Source organism: Microtus ochrogaster, unplaced genomic scaffold (genome assembly GCF_000317375.1).
Source record: "Microtus ochrogaster isolate Prairie Vole_2 unplaced genomic scaffold, MicOch1.0 UNK125, whole genome shotgun sequence".
In the NCBI taxonomy this organism is placed as follows: domain Eukaryota; kingdom Metazoa; phylum Chordata; class Mammalia; order Rodentia; family Cricetidae; genus Microtus; species Microtus ochrogaster.
Window position 1 is genome coordinate 730,477 of NW_004949223.1, and position 6,765 is coordinate 737,241.

Below are 6,765 nucleotides of genomic sequence, written 5' to 3' on the forward strand. Positions count from 1 at the left end.
GGGAGGAGGGGGGGAAGGGTGGGAGGAGGGGGAGCGAAATGGGAGGCTGGGAGGAGGTGGAAACTTGTTTTTTTTTTCCTTTTCTCAATAAAATAAAAAAAATAAACTTTAAGAAAAAGAATTTTTGTGCAATTTTAAAGAGGATTGCACTGAATCTGTAACTGCTCTTTGTATGACAGATATTTTTACTATGTTAACCTTGCTGATTCATGAGCATGGGTGATCTTTTCATCTTCTAATATATTCTTAATTTTCTTTCTTTAAAGACTTGAAGTTTTTGTTGTACAGGTTTTAATTTTTTTGGTTAGTTACCTCCAAGATAGTTTATATTACTTGTGGCTATTTTTAAGAGTATTGTTTCTCTGATTTCTTCCTCAGTCTCTTTATCATTTGTATAGAGGGAGATTACTTGGTTTTTTTTTTTTACTTAATTTTGTATACAGTCACTTTGCTGAAAGATGTTTATCATCTATAGAAGCATCATGGTAGAATTTTTGGGATCCCTTATTATACTATCATATCATCAGCAAATAGAAATACTTTGACTTCTTACTTTCCAATTATTATTCCTTTGATCTCCTTTAGTTTTCTTGATGCTCTATCTAGAACATCAAGTTCCATATCAAATACACAGGAAGAAAGTGGACAGTCTTGTCCCTGATTTTTGTGGAATAACTTTGAATTTCCATCTAATTTGATATTGGTTATTGGCTTGCTATATATTGCCTTTTCTATATTTAGGCTTTTTCCTTTTATCTCTGATCTCATAAAGACTTTGATTATGAAGGGACTTAAATTTTCTCACAGGCTTTTTCAGCAACTGGTGAGATCATCTTTAGTATTTTTTATTCAGTTTGATTACATGGTGGATTACATTGGCAGATTTTTTGCATGTTGAACCATCCCTGCATCTCTGGGATGAAGCCTACTTGACCATGGTGTATGATCTTTATGATAATGTTGGATTTACTTTGCAAGTATTTTATTGAGATTTTTTGCATCAATTTTCATGAAGGAAGTTAGCTTGTAAATCTATTTTTGAGTCTTTGTGTGTTTTTTGTATCAGGATGACTGTAGCCTCATAAAATGTATTTTTGGCAATGTTCCTACTTTTTTTATTTTGTGGAGAAATGTTAAGAGTATTGGTATTAGCTTCTCTTTGAGGCCTGGTGGAACATAGCAATAAAACTAAGCTTTTGTTGGTCAGGAGACTTTTAATGATAGGTTCTATTTCCTTGGGGGATATAAGTCTATTTGGATTGTTTATCTGTCTTGATTTAATTTTGGTATGTGGTACCTATCTAGAAAAATTTCCATTTATTTTAGATTTTCCAATTTTGTGGTGTAAAATTTTTGTAATATGATCTAATGATTCGCTGGATTTCTTCATTGTCTGTTGTTATGTTCTCCATTTGGTTTCTGGTGTTTTTTAATTTGGATATTATTTTGTTGCCTTTTAGTTAGTTTGAATAATGGATGGTCTATGATGTTGATTTTCCCAACAAACCAGCTCACTTATTCTTTTTATTATTTTGTTTCTATTTTATTGAATCTAACCCTCAGTTTGTTTATTCCCTGAAATCTATTCCTATTTTTCTTCTCCAGTTTTCAAATGTGTTGCTAAGTCTCTCTATGAGAATTCTACAGTTTCTTTATGCAGGTACTTGGTGCTATGAATTTTCCTCTTAGCACATCTTTTATTATGCCCCACAAATTTGACTCTGTTGTATATTAATTCTCATTAAATTTTAGGAAGTCTTTTATTTCTTTAATTTTCCTTGACCCATGAATCATTCTTTAGATAGGTGTTCAGTTTCCATGAGTCTGTAAGCTTTCTGTTGTTTTTGTTGTTATGTTTAAACCCAACTTGATTCCATGGTGGTCTGATAGATGATATGTTATTTCAATTTTTTTTGTATTGTGGAGATTTGCTTTGTAATTTAGTATATGGTTAAATTTGAAGAAGATTTTAAGAGATGCGGAGAAGAAAGAATATTCCTTTGTGTTTGATTAATATGTTCTGTAAAAAAACCTATTAGGTCCATTTGAGTTGTAATGTCTGTTATTTCCATTATTTCTGTTTAGTTTCAGTTTGGATGACCTCTCAATTGATTAGAGTGTGGTGGTAAAGTTTCCCACTATTAACATGTGGGCATTGATGTGTGATTTAAGCTTGAGTAATGTTTCATCCACAAATGTGGGTGTCCTTGCATTTGAGGCATAGATGTTCAGAATTGAGATGTTATCCCCTGGATTTTCCTTTAATAAGTATGAAATGTCCTTCTCCACCTCTTTCGATTTTTTTTTTCGAGACAGGTTTTCTCTGTGGCTTTGGAGCCTGTCCTGGAACTAGCTCTTGTAGACCAGGCTGGCATTGAACTCATAGAGGTCTGCCTGCCTCTGCCTCCCAAGTGCTGGGATTAAAGACGTGCACCACCACCGCCCAGCTTCTCCTTCTCATATGATTAACTGTGCTTTGAAGACTATTTTGCTACATATTAGGAAAGTTATACCAGCTTGGTAATTAGATTCATTTGATTGGAAAACCTTTTTCCAATCCTTTTCAGTAACGTCTATCTTTGATGCTGAGGTGGGTTTCTTGTATGTAACAGAGGATGGATCCTGTTTTCTTTTTTTATCAATTCTGTGTTTTAATTATCTTCTTGATCTTATTGACATTGAGAGATATAAATGACCAGTGTTTGTTATATCTTGTTATTATGTTGTTGGTGACAGTGGTAGTATGGTGTGGTGTGGTGTGTGTGTGTGTGTGTGTGTGTGTGTGTGTGTGTGTGTGTAGATGGGCAGGTTGTATGTGTATGTTTTCCTTCTTTGGATTTTGCTTTTGTGAGATTATCTATTAATTATGTTTTCATGGGTGTATTTAGTTTCCTTTGTTGAAGTTTCTATTCTTTAGTAGTACCTTTTATAAAGTTGGAATTGTTGATAAACAGTGTTTAAATTTGACTTTGACATTTATCAACTTGTTTTCTCCATCTATGATTGTTGAAAGATTTGCTGGGTGTATTAATCTGGGCTTACATCTTTGAAGTCCTAGAGTCTACAATACATCTCTCTGTTGATGCCCTTTTAGCTTTTAGAGTCTTCAGTAAGAAGTGTGGTGTAATTCTTATAGATCCATCTTTATATGTTATTTTATTGTTATGCCTTACAGCTTTTAAAAGCTTTTTTTGTTCTGGACATTTAGTGTTTTGATTCTTATGTGACAGGGGACTTGTTTTTCTGATGTAATCTCTTTGGCATTCTGTAAGTTTCTTAAAAATTTATAAATAAATAAATTAAGAAAAAAAAATAAAAAAAAAATAAAAAAAAATTAAAAAAAAATTTATAGTCATGTTTTGCAAGTTAGGAAATTTTCTTCTATTATTTAGTTAAGTGTATTTTCTGGACTTTTATGCTGAGGTTCTTCTCCTTTTCCGATTATTTTTAGATTTTGTCTTTTCATGTTACAGATTACCTGGATGTTTATTATTAGGAGTTTTTATTAGATTTAACATTTTCTTTGCTCAATGAAATTATTTCTACTACTGCATCTTCAACCCCTGGCACCTTTTGTATTCTGTTGGTACTGCTTGTGTCTGTAGTTCATGTTTGCTCCCCTGGATTGGCTAGTTCCTGAATTCCCTCAGTTTGTGTTCCTTATTGATTCAATTTCAATTTTCATGTCATGAATGTTTTCTTCTTTGTTTGTTTTTTCTTGTTATTCTTGATATTTTTTAAGGGATTTGTCAATGTCGTCTAATTCTTTGGTGAACTTTTCCTCAGCTTCCTCAAAGAAGTTTTTCATTTCCTCTTTAAGGACCTCTATCATCTCCAATAAAGTTGTTTTAAGGTAATTTTCTTTTGCTTTAACTATGTTGGAATATTCAGGTTTTTCTGCCATGGAGATAGGTAAGTTTTTGTGGCATCCTATTTTTCTGGTTGTTGTTGATTATATTTGAATACTGTCATTTAGGCATCTAACTGTGGGATAATTAATTCTAGTCCTTGAATTTTGAATTTCTCTTTGTTGAATGGTGTTTTGTTTCTGGTTTCTGTTTCCACTTTGGTTTCATAGTCTTTGAGGCCTAGATTTCTGGTACCTGACATGACCTCTGGTCTAGCTGGGAGTCTCTGTCCAAGAAAGAATTTACCCTCTGGTGATTAAGTTGAACTTTGTTGTAGCAGAAAATCAATTTTTTTTTTTGGCATGCAACTGAGCATCTGTAGTCTGATCAATCTAGTGTGGCACAATTTTAGAATTTCTTATATGATTATATGTCAATTTTACTTTATCTGAATAAGTAGATCATTATTTCATTGCCCAAGACAAACAGTAACAAACTTGTCTGCACAAGGCTTATCATGAGGGATTCATGACAGACAGTAAAAGGGAATTTCTACAGAGTTAGTCCATTAGTGTCCTTCTTGGCACTATAGTAAAGCATATTGTGACAGACTATACACAATATCAGTGGAAGGTGCTCTCCAAAACTTAAATATGGAATGAGTAATAACTTTAGAAATTGAAATGTTGGTTCTTTTCCTCCCATAGATCAGAAGGAGTGTATCCCTTGCCCAATTCGAGAGTATCCAAACCCTGAGAGAAACAACTGCCTACAAAAGTCAGTGAAATTCCTGTCCTTTGATGACTCTCTGGGCATGGCTCTGGCCTGCACAGCTCTGTGCTTGTCTGTCAGCACAGTTGTAGTTATTGGAATCTTTCTCAAGCACCAAGACTCTCCCATCGTGAAGGCCAATAATCGGACTCTCAGCTTCATCCTGCTCATCTCCCTCCTCCTCTGCTTCCTGTGCCCATTTCTCTTCATTGGCCAGCCAAACACAGCCTTCTGCATACTGCAACAAATTACATATTCTCTGGTGTTCACTCTGGCTCTTTCCACTGTTTTGACCAAAACTATAACTGTAATTCTGGCCTTTAGAGCCACGGCACCAGGAAGAACAATGAGAAGGCTCTTTGTCTCAGGCATCTATAACTCAGTCATCCCCATCTGTGTCCTGATCCAGCTTATTCTCCTTGGACTCTGGCTGGGAACCTCGCCTTCCTATATTGAAGCAGATGTACACTCTGAACATGATCACATCATCATTTTGTGCAACAAGGGCTCAGTCACTGCTTTCTACTGTGTGTTGGCATATTTAGGGACCCTGGCCATAGGGAGCTTCACTGTGGCTTTCCTGGCCAGGAACCTGCATGATAGATTCAATGAAGCCAAGTTCCTGACATTCAGCATGCTGGTGTTCTGCAGTGTCTGGGTCACCTTCCTCCCTGTCTACCACAGCACCAAAGACAAAGTCATGGTGGCTGTGGAGGTCTTTTCCATCTTGGCATCGACTACAGGGATGCTTGGGTGCATAGTTTTTCCAAAGTGATACATAATATTCCTAAAGCCTGATAAGAAATATTGAAATGTTTCAAAAACAAAAGACACTCTCAAAAATAATGACCATTTTGATCAATTAACTAACTCTATCATAAACTACTTTAACATAGTAATGCAAGAAATTATAATTATTGAACTATTTTTCAGAAAGGTTTTCTGAAATGTATACTTTAATAAAAGTAAAAGATTCCATCACTGTTTATTACAGACAATCTATTCTGTAATATAAGCTACTGCTGAAAATTTATTTTATGTAGTTATTTGTGTTACTTTTAAATTTATGGCCAATAGTTATACTCAATATTTAATTACATGATAGTATCCAAGATAAATAATATGAGAACGACTTTCTATCTTAAAGTCTTTTATTTGTAGAGTGTAAGGGGCTTTGTGTGATAGTTGAGATTCTTGTATTGGTCAGGCAAAGAACTGGTTCTTTGAGAAAGGGTTCTTGTACAAATATCAAGCCAATCCATAAATTAGCATGTAGAATACTCTAAAAGCTAAAAATATGTCTGCTACCGGGACCAACTATACCATTTTTTGACATATACACAAAAGAACTGACATCCCACTGCAGAGATTCTTGCTCAGACATTCACATTGCTGTTCTTTCAAAATAGATAGGAAATGGAAACACTTAGATATCCATCAACTGTCAACTTGATAATGAAAATGTTTTACTCATAAATGGTTGGAAATAGAAAAATCATATTGAGTTAGGTAACCCAGACCAAGAAAGAGAAATGTCACATGTTCTATCCACCCTGAGTCTCCCCCAGACTAAATATAGAAACCAGGAAAAAAGGTGAGTATGCAGTGGAGATCTGAATACCAGGGTACAAGTGATCTTATTGGGGAAATAGTAAAAGGTGCTACTCTAAATAAGAATAGGGTTGGTCAATTCAAAAGAGGGAAATATGCATAACTACTACAAATAGATGTAAAAGAATCATGAGCAATAATACTATGAACTACCTATCAAAAGTAACAATAATAAATGTACATCAGGTACAATTATATAATATGGATGAAGTAGAAAATATACAACCATAACTTTAATAAAAGAAGATAATATCTAATAAAATATTTATTATTAGCCCTCATATAAGTTTAGTTCACCCCTCACCAAGGAAAATTTTCTTTGCAACAATTCATGAGAAAAAAAATAATAAAACAAATGGCAGAATTCTGGAACCCAGTCATATCTGGCACAACTACAAAACAAGTCCCAGATCTAAGGCTCAGAGAAGATGCAGAACATAGAGTCCTAAGATTGTAAAGAGCAGAGGATCAGAGTTTTCTCTGTAACTGTGTCTGCTAATACGTCAGAAGCTACACCATAAGTCTTACCAATATG

General features: G+C 34.4%; 1 pseudogene; it reads left to right on the forward strand.

The window, feature by feature from the left end:
• The first annotated feature begins 3,902 nt into the window (after positions 1 to 3,902).
• LOC101991827 lies at positions 3,903 to 5,430 on the forward strand (annotated as a pseudogene).
• The last annotated feature ends 1,335 nt before the right edge of the window (positions 5,431 to 6,765 follow it).